Consider the following 23,718-nt stretch of genomic DNA (forward strand, 5'->3'; position numbering starts at 1 on the left):
ATGAACTCTATCAGTTCATTTTCGAAGGTCAACCCAACCCTACCCTACTCAATATTTCCAAGTTAAGTCGAGTTGGGTCATCGGTTTTTTTTTAGAATTTTTTTGCTTACTTCCTTTTCTATTGAAGAATTTGATTTTTGCAGGTCAATAAACTTTCAAATTTACATAAATGAACTAAATATATTACATCAATTATTACAAATTTCGTAATCAAACAATATCAGACTGATTCTAACAACTGATTGCAGAGTTGACGTTTCTCTGGATCATCATAGCGTACTTCCACAAATAGTGTTCCGTTAGATAGGAACAGATTTGATGACGCCTGATCCTCAAGCTCATCACCCTGGTACCGCTGCTCGTCCTCTGGTTTCTTTTTTCTTTTTCCTTAGTTTAGCCAATTTCTCGCATTCTATGCAAAAGTTTTAGCATTTAGCTTAAAATACAACAACCATAAATTCAGTATAAACTTCAAAAGAAACTAACTCAAATCATTCAAATGCTCAAGTTCAAAGTCCACACTCAAAATATTCAAAGTCTACATTCAAATTCATTCAAAATAGAAACAAAAAGTCCAAGTTGAATATAACTATTATAGCCTATTACATAAAAGTCTAAGTTCAATCATATTACAAAAAAGTCCAAGCAGCACCATGACGAATGAGTGAGTTTTCTTCCTCATCTTTTGTTTTCACTTCTCAATGCCTGGAAAAATTACAAATACATTAAACCAATAGGATTGTTTATAATATAAGTAATAATAATATATTATCTTATGGTAGTAAAACTTATAATTAAAATCATCAATATGCTCCAAATTCAATTCCTTATTTCAAATTAATAGAGGATGATGGGCTCTCTAAAAAAAATCATGTAAAATTAAATATATTAATTATTTGAGCATAATATATGATAGATATGTACAATAAAAAATTAAATTAATTACCTGAATCAATATTTTCACAAGCTTCTAACTCTTCAAGTTGTGAAGGGAGATCTAGTAACACTGAGTCGCCACGAATCCAATTTTGTATACATATTAAGACCTCCATTGTTTTCGGAGTTAAAGAACATCAAAAGGAATCAAGAATCCGTCTTCGTAGATATCGGAACAGGCAAAACATCTCGAACAATTTTTGATAAAATAGGATATTAGTGGCCATTCATTTTCCACCAGTACAAAATCTCAAAATCATCTTTATCTTCTATATCCTTGTTAAAAAAATAAGAACTCAAATCATTCTCCACTTCCAATGAACTTTCTTATTCTCTCGATATCACAGATCATCTATTTCATTGTCCACATCATGATCATCTTCATTTATAGTGACAGTCTTTGATTGTTGAGAATCACAAGTACTATGACTACCTCGAGTGGAGGTGTTATGTCATTTGTAAAAGTCATATAGACGATATAAATATACCTTCACACTTTCAACCATATCCTTAACAACATCACTCTCATAAACATTGGAAAGATAATAATTCAAGTTAACTTGTACTGAGGATCAAACACTATAGCCACAAACATCAAATTATTCATTTTTTCAAGTGAACCCCAATACTGGTTTGTCTCCATATTCATAGCCATCATACTTAGAATAGAGTTGGTATTATTGCTACATTTGTTTAAAGCAAACTGAATTTTATTAATTTCCTTACAACCAAAATTAGAAGTCACATATGAAGATCCACTTATCTTTGTAGTGGTTTCATAAAACCTTTTTAAAAACCTAATAAACACATCTATAGTCAACCAATCTGATACACTTAGGGGCCCCAATCTTTTATTTCCACAATCATCTTCCTCGAAGTAATTAACAAAATATGAGTCCTCTTTCTCTTACTCTAAAATTCTAAAAGCTTTCTCAAATTTAATTGCATGTTCAAGCATTAAATAAGTAGAATTCTACCTAGTTGTCACATCTAAACAAACAAGAGCCTTACACTAAATTTTTTCTTGTTTCATACAAGCTTAAAATTTTTCCATTCTCTTAGGTGATGATCGAACATATCTCACAGCATTAACACTAGCAATAGAATCATGTATATATTTCAGTCCATCATTTACAATAAGATTAATAATGTGGATACAACACCTCATGTGTAATAGTTCTCCATCTAAAACAACAAATTTCCAATTTTTCAGTCTTCTTTTAACATAAGAAATAACTATATCATTAAAACTTGCATTATCAACGGTGATGGAAAATTTTTTGTCAATCACCCATTCCAACAAACAACTCTAAATCACCTTCCCAATAGTCCTCCCTTATGATCATCAACTTGACAAAAACTCAAAATCTTCTTATGCAAAATCCATTCATAATCAATAAAATGTGCAGTGATGACTATGTAATTCATATTTTTTAGCGAATTCCATGTGTCAATAGTAAGACAAAAACTTTGAGAGTTATTAACTAGAAATGGTTTCAACTTTTTTTTTTTCTCCTCAAGATAATGTTGATATACATCTCAAGCAATTGTTACTCTCAGTGGAACAATAAACTTAGGACATGAAACACTACAAAAGTGTCAAAAACCCCCATCTCAACAAATTTGAATGACAACTCATTTATAATTATCATCTTAGCACACGCAAATCTACTTACTTGTTGGCTAAATAATGTCGTCACAAAATTACTAGCATTGACTTCTTTCAATCATTCGTAGGTACAAGAGTTAGGGTGGTTTTCCTTTTTCTTATTCTATATATGGATACTTTTTGCATTGATTTCTTAAGTGCTTTCATAAAGTGCTCGTTCCACAAGTATTACTGTCACATGCGTAATCTTTACCACAATAGTTATACTTGCACCTAGCTCCATCATTAGCACTTGCTTTCATTTTTGTGAAATGATCCCACACAGAAGAAGTTGGTTTATTAGGTTTCTTTCGGTTGGACTTGGGAGGTAGAGGTGGTATATTTTAGGAGTTTGGCTAATATTAGAAGGGGGAGGAGGAGGGGGAGACAACATTTCATTATTACCAGTTGCACTTGCATTACCACTACTACTGTCTATCTATAAAGTAAATGAAACTAGTAAACAACTAACTTATACCTACCTATAAAATTAAAAATAAAAAAAAAAAAACAAACAAACACTAACTACTCAATTAACTAAAAAACAACCCAGATATAAAGAGTAATCACACATAAACAACTCATTAATCCCATAAAGAACTCATTAATTACACATAATAGATATCCTTGTATAAAGAGTAATCACACCTAAACAATGCATATATAAATAGTAATCACACATAAGCAGCCCACTAATCCCATAAAGAACTCATTAATCACACATAATAAATAACCTTGTATAAAGAGTAATCACATCTAAACAACCCAGGTATAAAGATCAACCACACATAAACAACTCGTGTATATAATAATATTTAAATTATTTAACTCATAATGAAGTTAAAAAATGGTGATTTTGCCGTGTCTGATTCCGCATTCTTCGTGATGCCTTTGGAAAATTTAACTATTCTTGAGACACTATGAGGTTGAAAAAAAATCAATTGTATTAATGAACAATAACCAATACAATGAGTATACCAGATTTGACTCAAATTTGTGACTCTTTGTTACTAAAACTTAATAAAATCTAAATTTTATCATGAGAAAAATGATAAAATAAACTTCAAAAGCCAACTTAGACACTTCAAATTCTTATTCAAAGAAAACGAATCAATAAACTTCAATCTTCGTGTTCTCGATCGAATTTTTGCTCAAAATGATAGGGATGGGGGATTCTCTAACTACTTCTAATGTGACCTCCTGTATATTTCTTCTCCCCTTCAAAATGTATTTACTACTATATATTACTTCAAATATTTTACGAAATTTGTCACAGAGTTTCTCAGTTTTCAACGCATTTTAGCATAGCATCTACATTCAAAAGAACAAAGAATAGTAGATAAGTTAACTACGCAGAGATTCAACTACCAGAAAACCCTTTCGGCCTATCTTAGTTACTTTTTTTTTCTATCTTATATTTACACATTTAAATGTTTAGATCATTCGTCACTAATATCCTATATTGATCATCAGTTTCCCTAACTTCATCATGCATGATACTATCAGTTATTTTGACAATAGACCATTAGTTTGGAAATTCCCGAATTTTGAAAATTAATCAAACCATTGAAAAATAATATTTTTATCACTATGAAATTTCCTTTTCATTACCACTTTCCCTGTCATTATGATAGAAATTTCAAATTTCGCTTTTAACCATAGAAATCACCAGCCAACACATGATTCTTGTTCAAAGGACAGTGTTGTTCTTCCAATAAAATTCAAATGACTTATAACTTAGGATAGATGTTGCATTCCATAAAACATATCAAAAACAAAAACAAAAACTCCATACGAAAAGTGAGACTGAAACGGATGGAGCTGAGACTGAGAGATCTGGTGTGAAAGACTGAAAAATGATGGAACAGATGATGAAATGAATTAAGAGATCAGGACTGAAGATCTGGTGTGAGACTGAAACGAACGACGAGGGATGTCGGAGGATGATGGACGTCAGAGATTGAGGCATGAAGGACGTCGGCTCAGAGGCGGAGGCATGAAGGATGGCAAAGACGTGAAGAAATGAAGGAGCGTGAAGGATCGAATTAAGGATTTAGGGATAGGCGTGAAGGACAATAGAAGGCGCGATTGTGAGGCTAGGATAGTGGGATTCATGTTTTCTTTTAAAAAATATTATATATATATTCGGTTCGGGTCGTGTTAACCCAACCAAAAAATAGGGTATCCCGGGACCCAATCTGGAAATTAAATTTTTAAAATTTTTTTAACCCAACCCAACCCAACCCTTACCGTTTGGGATAGGTAGTTCGGGTTGGTTGGGTTACCGGGTTTTTTGAACACCCCTAGTTCTATTTTTTTTTTAGTTTATGGGATTTTGGAACAATGTAATTTTGGGAGATTTGTTTAATTGTAATTTTCATATCTTGGCTATGGGTTTGCCTCTGTTTATCTTGCTTAATCAATTATATGATCTCTTGATTGTCTAAAAAACTACTTGAGATTTTGAAATTGCATGTTTAGGATTATCTAGCAATATATGACATGAAACTGTCAGTGAGTCCATAACAAGCGATCAGTTAGTTAGGCTTGCCATTTGTTGTCTAAAACAAATCATATTGTTCCTATCAACCTAGAGAAAACCCTCCAACAAATTCCCCGGTTGGAAAGATGAGTGTTTCATTCTTGTCTCGATAGTGAATGTTTAATTAGATGATGGAAACTAAACATTCATCCTAGCATAAGCCCTACAACTTAATGCGATTGGTTAATCATGTTTAATATGGATTCATTTGAGCATGTTTAGCCAATTATATAATTAGAACTGTTGGTTGGATATCCAATCAATTGGGCTAGGCATAGTTAAGAAACTAAAATTACATTAAGCAATTCAACGATCAAGATTACATTGAGCAATTCTAATTCCCATAAGCTAGGTCGTTTCCTTTAATTGCATTTCTATCTTTTACTTTCCTGCACTTTACTTTCTATGCATTTTGACTTATCCAATCCACACCCCTCTCTCCCTCCCTCCATTTTACCATTTTAACTAAAAATGAGCTCCGAGGAACTAATTTTTTATGCTTCTATGTGGTTTGACCCCAGACTTGCCGCTTGTACTACTAGTTAGTATAAGTAGTTTGTTTAGTGATTTATAAATTTTCTTTGGGAGACCTGAAAGTTATGTGTTAGAGAGTCAGCATGTTTTAGGCTTGCATGTAGCAGGATATCCATGATTTTTACTGAATATAGTGTTACTTATTGTAATCAAGGAATTATGACTCGTCGTGGCAGGACAGAGAAACAACCAGTTAACGAAACTAATAAAGCTCCTGGTGGTGTAATAAGTGGAACTGAGGAATCAGAATCTAAAACTAATCAACCCCATGTAGAGATGAATTTTGGGAAAAAAGATGATGGCTAGATTGGCTCAAGAATTTGTAGCCAGTGTGAGGGTCGTGCAAGATAACCTTGAGAAGAACTTTGGGATAGAACATTTGAAGGCCTTAGGTGCCATAACAATTTTAGGGACAATTGATCCTATAGATGTTGAGAAATGGATGGAAATGGTAGAAAAGTGTTTTGGAGTAATGAGATGCCTATATGACAGAAAGGTGGGACTTGCCATTTTCTTACTACAAAGGGCGGGAGATGACTGGTGGCGTATGACTTTGTTATGCCACAGAGACAGAGAGATCATCTGGGATGAATTAAGAAGATTCTTCTATGATAAGTTCTATCCAATATATAAAATTGCCTAAGTATGTTGTTTCAGTAATTGAGTATGAAAAGGATAGATGCAAAAAATTTGAAGATGGCTTAAGGGAGGATATTCCTACTCCAATTACAGCAAGTACTGAATGGAATGATTTTGCTCAGTTAATTGAAACTGCAATGAGAGTTGGGAAGAGTATATTTGAGAAAAAGATAGAGAGAGGAGTTTCAAGGAATGCTTGTGCAGCTACATCCTCGTGCCAATAATATGACCAATCTAGTAGGAGATTTACTTATGGAGTTTCGAACAAAGGAAGCTTTAAACAAAGATATAGTGGTTCTTCTAGTTTTAGATCAGGCAGAGGAGGAGGGTTTCAGTCTTTTAGTAGTTCAAGACGATCATCAGAGTCTATAGTGGGTTCACAGGTTAGATAATCCAATGGTGCTTCTGCAGGAGTTGAGAGGAGACTTGCTTGTGCAGAATGTGGCAAGGGTCACTAGGGCTCATGTTTTGGGAAGAATGATGTATGTTTTAATTGTGGACAACCTAGATACTTCCGCAAAAATTGTCCTAAGTTACTGCAATAGAGCAATAATAGTCAAAGGACCACTTCTCAGATAGTTGATCAGCCATCTGTGCTAACAGCTTCCAAAGGCGAGGGTTCAAGTGGTGCTAAGCAGAAGGCACCAGTGGGTCATCCCCATGCTCAGGGGAAGATTTTTGTGATGACTCAACATAAAGCTGATGAAACACCCGATGTCATGATTGGAACATTATTTATTTTTGATAAACTTGCTTATGTATTGATTGATCTTAGTGCTATGTATTCTTTTGTGTTCTGTCTGTTTTTCATGGGTGTTAATAAAAAGTTAGAATGTTTGCCAGAAGAGTTATTAATTAGTATGCCATTGGGTGAAATATTTGTGGCTAGAGATGTATATGAAGAATGTACAATACGTGTTGATGGAAGTGAATTGTCTGCTAACCTAATACCCCTAGATATCAAGGAATTTGATGTAATTCTAGGGATGGATTTCTTGTCATAGTATCATGTCTCTTTAGATTGTCATCGAAAAGAGGTAGTATTTAAAAAACCTGGAAAAGTTGAAGTGAATTTTAAAGGTGACAAATTCTACCTGCTTGTGTGATCTCTGTGTTGAAAGTAAGTAAGATGCTAAGAAAGGGTTAAACTGCTTATCGGGCTCATGTGATAGATAAACAGGTTGGTAAGAAGTTGAGATTAGAAGATATACTAGTGGTGTAGGAATTTTCATATGTTTTTCTAGATGATCTGTTAGAACTATCACTTGATAGAGAGAAAGAGTTTTCATTGATTTAGCACCTAGAACAGCTCCAATCTCTCAAGCACCGTATAGAATGGTACCGATAGAACTAAAAGAGTTGAAAACTCAGCTGCAAAAACTAGTGGATAAAGGTTACATCATACCTAGTGTTTTTCCGTGGGGTGCACCAATATTGTTTGTGAAAAAGAAGGATGGTATATTAAGATTATGTATTGATTACCCATAGCTAAATAAGGTAACAATACGTAATAAGTATCCTTTTCCATAGATTGATGACCTATTTGACTAGTTAAAAGATGCCTCGGTGTTTTCCAAGATTGATTTGCGATCGAGGTACCACTAGGTGAAAATTAAGGAACTAGGCAATCCAAAAACAACATTCACGACAAGGTATGGGCATTATGAGTTCTTAGTAATGTCGTTTGGATTGACTAATTCACTTGCAGCATTCATGGACTAGATGAATAGGATATTTCATCCTTTCTTAGATCAATTTGTAATTGTGTTTATTGATGGTATACTGATCTACTCTAAGAATAAGGAGGAACATGCTGAGCATCTCAAAATAGTGTTGCAGATATTACGAGATAAGAAATTGTATGCAAAGTTCAACAAATGTGAATTTTGGCTTGAGCAGGTGATATTCATTGGACATGTGATTTTGGCTAAAGTAGATCCACAGAAGATAGAAGCAGTACTTAAATGAGAGCAAGCCATGATAATGATTGAGGCATGCAGTTTTCTTGGTTTAATCGGTTATTACAGTCGATTTGTAGAGGGATTCTCGAAGTTGGCACTTCCATTAACTACTCTAACCAAGAAGAATTCTAAGTTTGTAAGGACAGAGGATTATGAATGGAGTTTTTAGAAATTAAAGAGAAGATTAGTTTGAGCACCTATTCTAACGCTTCCAACACCTGGTGTTGAGTATGAAGTTTATTGTGATGCTTCTAGCTAGGTTTTCGGGTGTGTTCTCATGCAAAAGGATAAAGTGATAGCTTATGCTTCTAGACAATTGAAAAAGCACGAGTATAACTACCCAACACATGATCTAGAGCTAGCAGTAGTAGTGTTGGCGCTAAAGATTTAGCGATATTATTTATATGGAGAAAAGTGTCGCATACTTATAGATCATAAAAGTTTGAAGTATGTTTTTTATCAGAAGGAGTTAAATATGAGGCAAAGAAGGTGGTTAGAGTTGATCAAAGTTTATGATTGTACTTGTTGCGTTTGCTCGTGTTTGTGCTTTTGAAAATGATTATTGGTAAGAATGAATTATCTATCTCTTGGTATGAAGATGATATTGATAGAGTTGACATTCAATATGCAGAAGAGATTTGGAACTTAAACACTCTAATTGCATTAATTTTAGTAAAGAAACATGCAGGTATAAGAAAAAAAATAGAAATAGGGTTTCAAGTATACAACCTTTGTAGAATCCTCTTGATTGCTTCAAAATCCATAAATTACTTTTTTAATCTTTAAAGTAGATCACCACTAGAGCTTTATCTACTATTCTTAGGCTTAGATTTGATTGCGGGATCTAAATTGAGAGCGATTTAGGTGGAATTTGAGAGTTGGAGTGAAGGATTTTTTTCTTTTTTTAGAATTTTCACCTTTTGAAATTCAGATTGCATGCATCATTTATCTTCAAATCAATTTGAATTCATGTTATTTGAACATGCAAAATGGATAATGTGGGAGATTAACACTCAATCATCCACTAAATGAGTGGAAAAGGTGGAGGTAAATGGAAAAATGTAGGAAATCCCACTTTTCCATATTTTTCTTTTTTAATTTAATTTGATTTTCTAAAAAAATAATAAATTAAATTTAAAAGAAACAATTTTTGAAATTATCTTTTTTCAAATTCAAATTCAACATTATTTAAAATAAATAATTAATTAAACTAATTTAGGTAATTAGTTTAATAATTAATTTAATAAAACACCTAATCCAAACATAAATCCATATTCACGAAATTAATATTTAAATCTTATTTAAATATTTTCAATTCTTAAAAATCGTTTAATTCGTTAATTAAATGTTTAATATTGAATATAATAATCAGAACCCTAAATCAAATTGAACATTTCAAATTCTCTAAACACGCTATTCTAAGATTTAATCCTTTTGAATGAGCTAGAAAAGGGACCTAATGGACTTACAGATCATGACTTTCAACGGTTTGAGATTAATTGGCTAAACTTTTTAAATAGAATTAATTAAAATTTGTTAACTACCGAGACATTCCACCATAGCTCAGTAGTTCCAATATCCTCACTGTATATATTTCTATCCACTTGATTTAACCATAATCAGTAAGTCGATCCTTCATAGGTTGTTCGTATTTACAGCTAAGTCAAAATTACCGTCTTACTCCTGCAATACATCTTGCTCCTTAAGTCTCCACTGATCCTCTAATGAATAATTGGTTTATGGTCCTACCAATAAACCGAGTCCTTCTCAATCGTAGAGAGGTCGGGGTCCCTTTATTCAACACTAGGAATCAGTACTTAAGGGAACAACCTATCAACTAACCCTAAAACGAGTAGAAGTGAATTCCGTCTTGCAGGACTATGTCCTCAGCTATCTATCCAATCATACACCTAAAATGGGAGGCTTATTGAGTAACGATGTTGAGCCATTCTCACCCACACAAATTAAAAGATAATCCCAAATAAATAGGAGTTCATAGTTAGCTCAGGATTGGGATCGAGTTACCTTAGGTCATCGAATTGAAATAGTCAGTTTTAACAGTAAACGGTTGTTATAAAGAAGAAATGACTATTTCATGGTCCGGTCATATACAAACATCTTTTGCATAGGATGCCCCCCTTGCACATCTCCACATGAACGACTTTGGGATCACATCGTTTGTATCAATATACAAAGCGAGTTGCATCCATAGTGTTCCCAAGATAAGGTACCCAACTCTATCCATATACTTATAGACCATTTTGACTAAATACTCAAATATGATCCCCTTTTATATCTCTACATAGTTTAAGAATTCATGTTATAACCATGGGTTCATTAGTTTATTGGATTTAGGAATCTATAAATGCAATTATATGTACAATAAAAATTTTATTGAAACAATCTCAATAACATCTTTATTGAAAATAGAAATATGTTTAAAGTTTACAAACTGAGAATTTTATGACATATAACCCAGCAAACTCCCACTTGGACTAAAACTCCAATGGGTCTAAATATATATAAATATACAATGTTGAGTATGAGAGAATAAATACAATAAACTAGGACATCTATATACCCTTGACCAATTGATAGAGTTGACATTCAACATGCGGAAGACATTTAGATATTAAACACTCTAATTACATTAATTTTAATAAAGAAACATGCAGGTTTGAAGGAAAAAAAAAAACAGATATAGGGTTTCAAGTATACAACCTTTATAGAATCCTCTTGATTACTTCAAAATCCACGAATTACTTCTTTAATCTTTGAAGTAGACCACCACTAGAGCCTTAATTCTCAGGCCTTATATTGGATTGTGGGATCTAAATTGAGAGAGATTTGGGTGGAATTTAAGAGTTGGAATGAAATAATTTTTTTCAGACTTTTCACCTTTTGAAATAATTTAGATTGCATGCATCATTTATCTTCAAATCAACTTGAATTTTGAACATGCAAAATGAATAATGCGGGAGATTAAAACTCAATCATCCACTAAATGAGTGGAATAGGTGGAGGTAAATGGAAAAATATGAAAATCCCACTTTTCCATATATTTCCTTTTTAGTTTAATTTGATTTTCTAAAAAATAACAAATTAAATTTAAAAGAAAAAATTTCTAAAATTATTTTTTTTCCAAATTCAAATTCAACATTATCTAAAATACATTTTTTAAACAAATAAATAATTTAAATAATTTAATTAATTAATTTAATATCAAATATTAAATTAATAAAACACCTAATCCAAATATGAATCCCTATTCATGAAATTAATATTTAAATCTTATTTAAATATTTTCAATTCTCCAAAACTGTTTAATTCGTTAATCAAATGTTTAATTATATTGAATATAATAATCCAAACTCTAAATCGAATTTGAACATTTCAAATTCTCTCAACACATTATTCTAAGGCTTAATCCTTTTGAATGAGCTAGTAAAAGGACCTAATGGACTTACAATCATGAGCTCGAACGATTTGAGATTAATTAGCTAAATTCTTTAAACCGAATTAATCAATATCCATTAACTATTTAGACACTCCACTATAGCTTAGTAGTTGCACTCTCCTCACTGTAGATAGATTCTTGTCTACTTGATTTAACCATAATCAGTTAGTGGATCCTTCACAGGTTGTTCGTATTTACAGCTAGGTCAAAATTACCGTTTTACCCTTGCAATACATCTTGCTTCTTAAGTTTCCACTGACCCTCTAATGAATAATTGGTTTATGATCCTACCAATAAACCGAGTCCCTCTCAACCACAGAGAGGGTAGAGCCCCTTTGTTCAACATTAGGAATCAATATTTGAGGGAACAACCTATCTACTTACCCTAAAACGAGTAGGAGTGAATTCCATATTCCAGGACTATGTTCCCATCTATCTATCCTGTCTTACCCCTAAAATGGGAGGCTTATTGAGCTGCGATGTTGAGCCACTCTCACCCATGTATATTAAAGGACAATCCTGAATAAACAGAAGTTCCTAGTTAGCTTAGGATTGAGATCAAGTTACCTTAGGTCATTAAATTGAAATAGTCAGTTTTAACAGTAAACAGTTGTTATAAAGAAAAATGACTATTTTATGGTTCGGTCTTATGAAAAAATCTTTTGCATAGGATGCTTCCACTCACATGAACGACTTTGGGATCACATTGCTTGTATCAATATACAAAGCGGGCCACATCCATAGTGTCCCCAAGATAAGGTACCCAACTCCAACCATATATTTGTAGACCATTTTGGCTATATGCTCAAACTTGATCCTCTTTTTTGTCTCTACATAAAGTTTAAGTATTTAGGTTAGCCATGGGTTCATTAGTTTATTGGATTTATGAATCTAGAAATGCAATTTATATATACAATAACAACTTTATTGAAACAATCTCAATAACATCTTTATTGAAAATAGAAATATGTTTAAAGTTTACAAACTATGAGTTCTAGAACATATAACCCAACATATATGTGTCGAACAGATGATAAATTAATTTTCTTTGTCAGTTACATACAAGTTTTCTCAAGCTCGAGATAAGTATAAATCTAACTTAAGTGTCTTGGTAAGCCCAAGGTTGAATGTAGGGTATCTAGAGTAGTCTAACAGAAGATGGTCTACTGATCTGTTTGCAGTGGTTTACTAATTAATGGTATGCGTTGGTTATGTACATTAAAATACTTAGCACGCTTGCAAGAGGAAGTAGGAGTTCAGATAAAGGGGAATATGGTACATAGATGAATGGATCATGTGTTAGATGGTATGTGTTGATTTCTTAGTTACAACAACAAACCTATTGAGCATAGTGAAAAAGAAATGGAGATGGTAAAAATGCTTGCTAGAATCTAATTGTATACATGTGATGCATTTAGAGTTTGTTCTCTAATTTATGTTCAACATCTATCTATCTCTAGGTTGCATGCTTTAGTCAAAATGAATAGACAAATGCTGAATAACTTTATCTTTGAAATCACTCAACGCTCTAGCTTGACAAGTTTTGCAAATAATGACTCTCTTGGGTAGCTAAGTGTTTTTTACTTCAATGAACTGATCAAGAAGATTCAAGCAATAAACTTTATGCAAATATCAAGTAAGTAAACTTCACATACACAAACAACTTAGTAATTTAACAGATGGGAATGTGGAAATGGTTAAAATGGAAATTGAATTAAAGAAATATGTTTTGATACATAGAATCTCAGTTCAATCAAGTAAAATCATGAATGAAAATGCTAAGTAAGAGAGAAGTGTCAATCTGCAGGGTTCAATTTCTTGTCCCTTTTGGCTCGTTTTTGTGCTTTCTGTTGACAACTACATAGAAGGGACGAAGAAGATGTTTCTCTTAGGCTTTTCTCCGACAGCACTTCATTACCAACAGTAGAAAATGGCGATCATTCCACCTCTTTCTTTCTTGTAGTCTATAGAGATGAAGGATCTACAGATTTTCTAAGTGTCCAACTCTCTAACTAACTAACTAGCTAACTATCTAACTCTTTCATCTGCAAAGAGCTTCTTCTTATACAGGTAATTAGCTTTGCATTAAATTCCATACCCTAAGACAGCTGTCTGCAATTTTGCCTCGGTCAAACACTACCACTCAGTTATTTATGCTTGCAAATTGTGATTTAACGTTAATTGCACGAACTAAATGTATCTACGATGTGTCGGATTAGTTGGACGCATGCTCCTTGCGTTGGCTTTATCTGCAACACTTAGTAAATTCTCCTAATGTTGGAGTTAATATCCTAAATCAAGTGTATCTTGTAGTTTGTAAAGACAAATTATATATCTAATAAAATAAAAGGTATTTTTCAATGTTTAGACTGCATTAAATCAATCCAATAAACTAAGATCCAAGGTTATTTTATGAAACTTAAACATGTATGTAGGGATATACAAGTGGATCACGTTTAAGTGATAACCTAAATGGTCTGTAGTAGATGGAGCGTCCCCATTCGAATGGTTTGTGCATTAGGTGAATATCAAAGGCAAACTTCAGAATTGGTTTCTGGATAGGATCGCTTTAGTTCTTGCCCCAATCGGTTTTTTTCTTCGGTTGGCTTACTGGGACGGAACTCTAGGGTCACACTTAAAAGAAATTGTTAAGCAAGTTAATGATTTCTTGACCAAATCAATGGTGACTAATCGTTATAGGAATAAGAGTTATTTTGGTGTAATGATTGGTTGAGAAGTGTCTTAATTCAGGAAAGGGGTGACTGACCACCCTTCGATGGTTTTGTCTTAAATTACTGAAGCATCATTGCAAAATGGAATAATGTTGGGTTCATTATTAGTTTTTACTAAACTGGTTAGATTAAAATGAATTTTTGCATAAGTGTCTAAAATAAGTAATTTGTTTTGTATCAACAAAAATGACTAGCGCTTCAATGAACCTTCTTAATGCTGAAATATTGACCGAATTCAATTTGGAAAGAATCAGTTAAAACTATGTCCATGGTTAACGACCTTAACTTCATCTTGACTGAGGAATGTCCTCCAGTTCCAACCTTTGATGGAACATGAAATATTTGTGATGCATGCAAAAGATGGATGAAGGCCGATCTTGAGGCTCGAGTTCACATTTTGGCAAGCATACCTGATGCCTTGGCTACTATTTGAGAGCATAGTCACTGTACTTCAGATTATGCAATCAATGAAAGAGTTGTTTGAGCAAGTTTCTTCACATTTCAAACAGGATGGGGTTGATATAGACGAAACCAGTAACGTTAACTCTCTATTTGAACTCTGGTTCATATTGGATATTAAGGGACAAATAGAGGAAGAAAAAGTTACCAACTTTAGCGAAGTTTATCAAAGAGGTTTGACCTCAAAGGAAAAATTTGGAGTTCATAATAAGGGTGTTCAATTTGATCCCACTGCTCTCCAGAATAGGAAGAGATCCAACGATAGTAAATTTGATTTACTTGTCCTGGAGTTCTACTTAGTAGAGAATAATGATTCTGATTGGATAGTTGGTTAAAGGGCTACTAATCGCGTATGTTCTTCCTACCAGGGATTTAATTCCTAAAGACAATTGGAAGTTGGGGAGATGACTTTTCGAGTTGGTACTGGTGAGGCCATTTCAGCTATTGCTATAGGTAGACTCAGGTTACTCTTGGACAATAAATGATATACGTTATTAGATGACGTATATGTAGTTCCTAATATGAAAAGGAATTTAATCTCTGTTTCTTGTCTGTTGAGTAAAATTATTCTCTTTTCTTCTTTGGAAGTAAGGTTTTTATTTTAAAAAATGGAATGGAGATAGGATTTTCTTCAAAAGAAATTAACTTATATGTACTAAGGTCGTTAGTTACAAAGGGGTTCCTAAATACTGAAATTATCAAAACGACAATAACTACTAAAAGAGCAAAGATTTCTCCTAAAGAAAATGTCCACCTTTGGCATTTAAGGTTATGTCACACTAATCTCAATAGGATTGAGAGATTGGTGAAAAGTGGACTTCTAAATAGTTTAGAAGAAAATTATTTACATGTATGTGAGTCATGCCTTGAAGGTAAGATGACAAAACGACCTTTTACTGGAAAAAGTTATAGAGCCAAAGAAGCCTAGGAACTTATACATTCAAACCTCTATGGTCCGATGAATGTAAAAGCAAGAGGATGATATACATATTTCATCTCTTTTATAGATGATTATTCAAGATACGGGTATCTATACCTAATGCAACATAAGTCTGAAGTACTTGAAAAGTTCAAAGAATATAAGACTTAGGTTGAAAACTTGTTAGGTAGAAAGATAAAAACACTACAATCTGATTGTGATGGGGAGCACATTAAGATTCAGAACTATATGATTGAACATGGAATAACGTTCCAACTCTCAACCCCCAGTACACCTTAGCAGAATGATGTATCAAAAAAGAGAAATAGAACCCTGTTGGACTTGGTTTGATCTATGATGGGTTATGCTCAACTTCTTGACTTGTTTTGGGGAGTTGTAGTGGAAATTGTTGTTTACATTTTGAACAACGATCCATCAAAGAGTGTTTCTGAAACACCGTTGGAGTTGTGAAGAGGCCATAAAGGTAGTTTATGCCACTTCATAATTTGGAATATTGTTCAACCCATGTGCTTATGAAAAATCCCAAAAAGTTGGAATATTGTTTAAAAGTATGCCTATTTGTAGGTTTCCCTAAGAAAACGAGTGGGGTACTTCTTTTATCCAAATAAAAATAAAAGTGTTTGTATCGATAAACACTACATTCTTGGATGAAGGCCACATGAAGGACCAGAAACCACGAAGAAAAATAGTTTTAAGAATTTTTTTTGAAAATACTACTGAAACTTTAACAAAATTTGTTCAAGAGGCTAGTACATCAACAAAAGGAGTTGATGTCGGAATAAAGTGTTTGTATCCTAGTATGTTGCAATGAAGTTGGTGAAAGAAAGTTGCTTGGTCCAAAATTGGTGCAAATAACTACCGATACCGTGAAGATTATTAGGGAGAAACTTAAGATGGCTCAAGATGGCCAGAAAAGTTATGTTGACAAATGCCGTCGAGAGTTGGAATTCGAGGTGGGAGATAGAGTTTTCCTAAAGCTTTCTCCTTGGAAAGGATTTTTACATTTTGGTAGGGAAGGAAAACTGAATCCGAGATATATAAGACCCTATGAAATCTTGAAATGCATAGGACCATCAACTTATCGTTTGGCATTGCCAATGGAGCGTTTGAGGATACATGATGTGTTCCATATGTCGATGTTGCATAAATATGCTCCAGACCAATCACATAGAGATGTCCATTTAACCCGTGGGGAATCCCCGACTGGACGAGGAATTGGGGAGGGAGTGGGGAATATTTTTTCCTCGTTGACTAAACGGGGATAGGGACGGGGATTACATTCTTGACCCCGTCCCCGTCCCCGTCCCGCTCTGACGAATATATATACTCAACTAACTAACATATGATATATATATATATATATATATATATATATATATTACAAAACTGATGTTACATCAACAATTACTTATTTTTTACTTTTCATCTCAATTTTTTCATGCTTTAATACATTTTTCAGATATGTATCTTTCATGACCTTGAATGTTATAATGTTTAAGTTGAAGGCTAGACTTGTAATATTTAAAATTTAGTAATTATGAGATTAAATTTTTACGTATATCTTTGCACATAAAATATTATTGTCTTTATTAGAAAAATTATAAATTTTTCTTTGAAAAGAACGCATTGGAAATGACCCATTTGACTAATAAATTTTCATTAAGGTTGAGCATAAATAGTTTAAAAGTGGTTAAAAAAATAATAAATAATAATAAAAGAAATGGGGAATTTTTCCTCGCGGGGAACCCGATCCCTGCAAATTCCCCTCGGGGAATCCTTGCCCTGATCACCGTGGGGAATTTTGCAAGGATGGGGATTGAAATAGGAGGCAAGGATGGGGACGGGGAAGGCATCCTTGTCCTCGCTCCGCTCCATGGACATCTCTACCGTCACATGTTTTAGAATCACAACCACTGCAACTTAAGAAAAATTTATCCTATGAGGAAGAACTTGTACAGATCTTAGACAGAAAGGTGCAAGTATTGAGGAATAAGACAATTTTACTAGTTAAAGTGTTGTGGAGAAACCATGTAGTGGAAGAAGCAACCTGGGAAAGCGAACAACAAATGAGAGCCAAATATCCTAAGTTATTCTCCTGATGACTTTTAGCTGATTTTCGAGGAAAAAATTCACAAAAAAAGGGTACTGACTTGTAAGCCCTTATTCTTTTTCCTCAAGTTTATACTTAGGGTTAACTTAAATAAGTGAGTTTAGAATTTACCTAAATGAATCATGGTGATTATATAACCTAAGCATGTTTTGTTGCTAAGTGTTGAAATTGGTAGTTGGAAATTACTTTATAAGTACAAGTTCATGTTTATTTATTTAGGAACTTAGTAGCATTATTGATCATTGAAGAAATTGGATATGAGTTGTGATTGGTCAAGTGTTAGAGAGAAAGAAGGAATAAAACTTGGTAGGAGAAACAAATAGGTCGAGAGTGAGGAGGAGGAGTGTTTAGGGTTGGAAAATATTTTTAGATTAATTTCCTAAATTATAAATTAATTTAACTTGATGAACTTAATTATGGATGAAAATGATAAGGAAAAATGAGAAGAATCCACTTAGTAGGACAAGCAAGCAACTGATTGACTCAAAATGATTGGATGAAGAAAAGGTAGTTTTTGGCAACATATGAAGGGCATTTTTGGAAGGCTAGTTCTTCCAATTTACCCTTGCAATTTTTTGTGATTTTTTGACCAAATGAAAGCTGATTGAGTATAGAAGACTCCCTAGGGCTGTAGTGATTGGAGATCAGGAGGGTTGAGAAAACTTGAAGGAACCAAATGTTGAAAAATCAGGTGAATCTGAGCTTGCTGATTTGAAGAAGTTTTCAAGGCACTCAAAGGAAGATTTTGTAAGAATAAACAACGTATATGTGAAAATAATTTGGATCTTAAATACTCTAAATTTCATTAATTTTAAAGAAAAAACATGCATGCAAATAACTTTGAAATTGGGGTTTTAGTTACAACCTTTGTAGCTTTAAATTGACTACGAATTCCACTCCAATCTTCTCATGGATCAGTTGTAAACCACCACGAGGATCTTCTTGACTATTCTTTGGCCTTTGAACAGGATGGTGGGATCTGGTAAATGACTAAATTAGGGATGAATTTAGAATAGAAATTGAGAGAGAATTAAGGACTTAAATTCTAGAACTCTTTTAGAATCTCTAAGTTGCCAAAAAGAATTTGTTTTTCAATTAACTTGAAAATCACCAAAATGGCCAAGAAACTTAATCTTTATCAAAGCATCCTATTTATAGAGCAATTACATGCAATTCATGCAAAATTGAGTTAACTAAATTTTGACATTTCAAAATACACTCAATTTAGTGGGATAAGTGGCATTTTATGGAATCAACACTTTGCCAAATGAAATATTCACTAATTTACTACAAGTTCGATTTTTCCACTAAAAATCATTTTTGGATCTTTGTACTAAGTGAAGTCACATTTTGACTTTTGACTATTTTGAAGTCAACATTTGACTTTAGTCAAATTTTAATTCAAAACTAAATTTGGAATTTTCCACTCAGTGAAGTCAACTTTGGACCTTTGACCTTCAAAGCTTGGTGAAGTCAACATTTGACTTTGACCAACTTTGATTAATTTCATTTAATTCAAATAATGAATTTTAAAACACATTAAATTAAATAATTCATTAAAAAATTTAATTAATTTAATTAAATATTTAATTATTAAATCCAACACTAATATTGAATTCTTATTCATAGTTTTGATATTTAAATCTTGTTTAAATATCTTCAACTCTCTCTTTATCATTCAATTCTCAATTGAATGATACACCGTTAAATATATCACATATATTTAATGCTTATTTCCTAATTCATATATGAACACTTCAAATTCACTAGTCACACTATTCTAAGGTTCAGTCCGATATGATCTAGCAGGGGAACCTAATGGACCTACAGATCATGAGCTCCAACGTTCCAAGATTAATTAGCTAAATTGTTTTAACCGAATTAACCAATATTTGTTAACTACTGGGAAACTCCACTAAAGCCCAACGGTTGCACTCTCACTATAGATATATTTCTATCCACTTGATTTAACCATGATCAATAAGTCGATCTTTCACAGGTTGTTCGTATTTACAGCTAGGTCAAAATTACCGTTTTACCCTTGTAATACATCTTGGTTCTTAAGTCTCCACTGATCCACTAATGAACAATTGGTTTATGGTCCTACCAAAAAATCGAGTCCCTCTCAGTTATAGAGAGGGAAAGTCCCGTTGTTCAAGACTAGGAGTTAGTACTTAAAAGAACAACTTATTTTCTAATCCTGAAATCGGGTAGGAGGGAATTCTATCTTGTAGGACTATGTCCCCAGCTGCCTACCCCGTCTTACCCCTAAAATGGAAAGTTTATTGAGCAGTAATGTTGAGCCACTCTCACCCAAGAAAATTAAAGAATAATCCTGAATAAACAGGAGTTTATAGTTAGCTCAAGATTAAGATCGAGTTACCTTAGGTAAATAAAATAATCAATTTTAACAAGTAAATGGCGTTATAAAGAAAAGTGACTATTTCATGGTCCGATCTCATGCAAACATCTTTTGCATAGGATGCCTCCACTCACATGTCTCTACATGAATGATTCAGAATCACATTATTTGTTTTAAATACAAAATGGGTTACATCCATAGTGTTTCCAAGATTAGGTATCTAGCCATATCTCTATACTTATAGACCGTTTTGGCTATATAATCAAACTTGATCCACTTTTATGTCTCCATATAAAGTTAAAGTATTCATGCTATAGCCAAGGGTTCATTAGTTTATTGGATTTAGACTTTAACAAGTGCAATTTACATATTTTACTGGATAAACCTTAATAACATCTTTATTGCAAAATAGAATATGTTTAATGTTACAAACTGCAAGTTTTAAGACATACAACCCAATAGATTTTAGGGTCCAAAATTTATGGTAAGCTAGTTAACAAGTCCCTCTTGAGTTCTATAAAATTCATTTGAAGTTTATTTGATTGGAAATTGTGTTTTAAAGTTTTGGAAAATTGGGTTGCAGCAGGAAATTCACTAGGCGAGGGAGCAACCAACCACCCCCTAAGCACCCCAACCGTGGGCGCTCATCCGCCCAGCCACCTGTGTGTGTGCACCTGTCGCTCAACGGATAAAAGTTACTCCAGGGATAACAGGCTGATCTTCCCCAAGAGCTCACATCGACGGGAAGGTTTGGCACCTCGATGTCGGCTCTTTGCCAACTGGGGACTCCTGTCTCACGCCCGTTTGTGACTTGTTGTGCTCAATGCCCCCAAGCGCGCACCCTATGCCCACCCTCGCACACCCACACCTAGCCACGACCGCCCATGCCCCCTACCAGCGCCTACACCCATTTTTAGTGTGCATTTACTTGTTTTTTTAGCATTTTGGGTGTTGGTGAGCATTTCTAAAGCCCAAATAGGATTTTCTTTTTTATATTTTGACCCTAAAATGAATAATTTTGGATTTTAAAGTCATTTTTGGGCCATTTTGGATAATTTGAGAAAAATGGACTGAAGAAGCAAAATATGAGTGTTTAGGAGTTAGATTGAGTTCAATTGGTTACATTGAATCATTAAGGGTTGTTTATGGTTAATTTGACCTCTTATGAGTGTCTAGTAAACTTGGGATTTTGTTTCAGATCAAATTGAGATCGGGAGGCTTTATAAGCCAAGGAACTCATGTCGTGACTGTGAGTAATTTATTTTTTAATGTTTTTGATATTAAAATTATATATGTAGGAAAGTATGCTATGATTTATGAAATGTGGTGGCATGATTTGTTTTACCTGACCATTATTTAAAAAATGCTTGAATCATGATTATTGAACTTTCATTGTTTTTATATGAGCTGGAATTATGAAAATGTAGTTTGAAATCTGATTTTACATTATTGTGATCTGTATGGTTTTATATGAAAACCTCTTGATGGTGGATTTAAGAATGATGAATGGTTGTGAAAGTGGCTTCAAACTACTAATTCTTGTACCTGAGAGATGGTCACTTGAATGTGTTTCAGTAGCACCGCGTAGCGATCAAGGGGCTACTAGGTTCATATGTAGCCAGAGTATACCAAGAAGTCCTATTCCGTCACTACAAGAAATCCTGCCTTTAGCTGCTTCTCTACTTAGAAGAACCTGCGCCTGTAGCACGATCTAGGTTAACAGAGGGCTACCGGGGTCATATGTGGCTAGAGTATACTGTGGAGTCTAGAGTAACATGGGCATGTGATGTAGATTTATGTATAGCCTTGAAGTAGCTCTGCATGCATGTATGACCTTGTTATTTGGTTTACACTATAGAGGGCATTCCTTGTCTAGTGTCACACGCCATTGTAAACAACAGAGTTGGTGTGGTTTTTTGATATCCCTTGATACTTTGTAATGTGCTTTCTATGAGACATGATCATGACACTGTTTTACTAACATGTATTTGAAATGATACTAAATCTCCCATACTTTGTCAATAATTTACTAAATGATTTGACCTACTTTATTGATGATTGAGAAAGAGAATACTTATATTCATATTTAATTACCATTCACTGGGCATTAGCTCATGCTTTTCAAAAGTACTGAAGGTCTGAAGTACTAATGTTTTGAAGTACTAAAGTTTTGAAGCTCTAAGACCCATCTCCAAAGCTCTTAAGCTATGAAGAATGAAGCTCTTAAGCTATGAAGATCCAAATATTGAAGTTCTGAAGAATAAAGCTCTAAAGACCAAAACTCTAAACCTTTGAAGCTTTGAAGCTTTGAAGAATCAATCATTCAATTTTTGAAGATCTTAAGCATATAACTCTACTAAAACTCTAAAGATCAGAAAGTTAAAGTTTTGAAGAGGGCAACTCTACTAAAAATCTGTGGACTGATGATCCAGAAGACAAAAACTTCTCCTAAGTTCTTGAATTTTGGAAGGCTTCGGAGCCGAAATCCTAAGAAGACTTGGAAGAGAAACTTTCTTCAATATTCAATAGAAAGCATCAAAGTATTATGTATTACAGATTGTACTCACTAGACTAAAATCAATATAATTATAAAGTTTATTTCAACGAATTAAATTTCTTAAAAAATCTTATTAAACAGCCACGTCTAACGGAAACTTTATGAAGTGTTTTCTTTTGTCATTGGCTAAGCAGTGGTAATTCTAAGGATTCCTGAGGGGAAAAATAGAGATGTCTCCTACGTTACTCATAATATGTGGAAGTATCGACGTAATTTCATAGAGTTTGCCTTGGACCGTTTCGTGGCGTGCCTATTCTCCTTGTCCACAGGGTACCTTAGTTTCCACAACGGCATCTAGAGCATTCCAACAAACTGACTTCTTGATCTCTGAAAGGAGGGTGCATTCTACCATTGTTTTTGTTCGACCTGTAATCATATATGAACTAGCCAACGGTATAAATTTAGTAACACTTTTCCCACAGGATCTATTGCTCCAGAAATAATATTGTTTCCATAAAGTAGAGATCCAGAAACAGGTTCACGAATACCATCAATATCTACTGGAGGAGTAGCAATGAAGACAATAATAAATACAGAAGTTGCGGTTAATAAGGTAGGATCATCAAAACACCAAACCATCCAATGTAAAGATGGTTTTCAGTGCCGTGTCCCCTTGGTCAACAACCCCAACAATTGTATCAATGACAAATCAAAATGGTTCAAAATTCTAGAGGAGAAATCAACATCTAAAGGCGTTCTCTGGTGGGCCTTACCAACAATAGGATGGTGATATTAATATTAAATTTACCATAAGCTTTATAACTCTGTAAAAAAACATTTAATCTTCATATATTTAATATTGATTCACTTGTTGGACCTCCAACAAAATTTCAAGCATAAG

The sequence above is a fragment of the Benincasa hispida genome, chromosome 11, assembly GCF_027475165.1.
Source record: "Benincasa hispida cultivar pf3 chromosome 11, pf3_genome.v1.1, whole genome shotgun sequence".
Taxonomy (NCBI): domain Eukaryota; kingdom Viridiplantae; phylum Streptophyta; class Magnoliopsida; order Cucurbitales; family Cucurbitaceae; genus Benincasa; species Benincasa hispida.